We start from the raw sequence: 1,304 nt of genomic DNA, 5'->3' as shown, positions 1-1,304 counted from the left end.
TTCTCCTTGGCACATGCCAAGGAGCCATTAATTAAGGATCACAATTTCGTCCACCATTTACCTCCACAACATTTTCAAATGCAACGGGAGAAGGTTCTTCATGCTCAAAGGATTATTTACCACTAAGACTTGATGCTTGATCTTCATCACCAAGGGAGCTCAATTCTTTCTTTATCCCATCCAAGTCTTCATATGGAGTATGCCTTGGAAGGTGTGCACTTTCCTTCCTAGCATCAATTTCAATCATCTTGGAGGGGTTTTCTTCAACTCTATGTTCCCATGGAGGCTCCACATCTCCTAAGTCTTCTACCACTTCTTCCTTGTCTTCAACAATTAAAGCTTCCTCCAATTGTTCCAATACAAAGCAACTTCCTTCATTTCCCACCGGAGTTTTCAATCTCTCCTTCATGCTATGCTCTTCTTGAGCCATGGGAGTTCCTTGAGTGTTCAAGCATTGAGATGCTAATTGATTTGTTACCGCATCCAAGGCGGCCATGAAATTTTGCACATCCCTTTTCATCTCTTCTTGCCCTTGAACAAGAATACCAAGGATTTCATCCATTAGAGGTTGGGGTGGGTGGAAGGGTTCCTTATTTTGGGGGAAGGGTTCATAGTAGGAAGGTGGTTCTTCTTGGTAGAGTTGTGGTGGTTCAATGTTTTCCACTCTTTCTTCCATGGGAGGTTGTGGTGGAAAGTAGTATTCACCTTGTGGTTGAAAATTTTCATTTATTGGAGGTGGTTCATCTTGGTAGTAATATGGAGGGGGTAGCTCTTGAAAATGTTGATGTTGGAGTGGTGGTGGCTCTATGTGTGGTTCATATGGTTCAAAAGGAGGTTGGTATGGTGGGTAAGGATCATGGTCATATGGAGGTGTTTCTTGAAAATAGGCTTGTGAGTGTGGTTGAGGGTCATGTTGAGGATATGGATCATAGGCATATGGTGGTGGTTCTTGAAAATCACAAGGAGATTCACCATAGCCATTTGATTGGTATGCATCATAGAATGGCTCTTCTTCATAGTGCATTGGTGGGGGTTGTTGCCAAGAAGATTGATCATATGCATATGGCTCCTCCCACCTTTGGTTATCCCATCCTTGATACACATCTTCATTGTAATCTCCACTTCCTACAACATAGTTGTAACTACACTCATAGCCAAAGTGAGAATTCATGGTAATAGGAGAGGACAAAAAAAAAATAGGAACAAATAAAGAGAACAAACTAAAAACTAACAAAGAAGCAAAAAACAAACATATTCACAATATTCACATATATACAATAACCAATAACATAACACCATTGCAA

This window comes from Arachis duranensis, chromosome 5 (genome assembly GCF_000817695.3).
Source record: "Arachis duranensis cultivar V14167 chromosome 5, aradu.V14167.gnm2.J7QH, whole genome shotgun sequence".
Lineage (NCBI taxonomy): Eukaryota > Viridiplantae > Streptophyta > Magnoliopsida > Fabales > Fabaceae > Arachis > Arachis duranensis.
Note: the sequence above shows the minus strand (reverse complement) of the source record.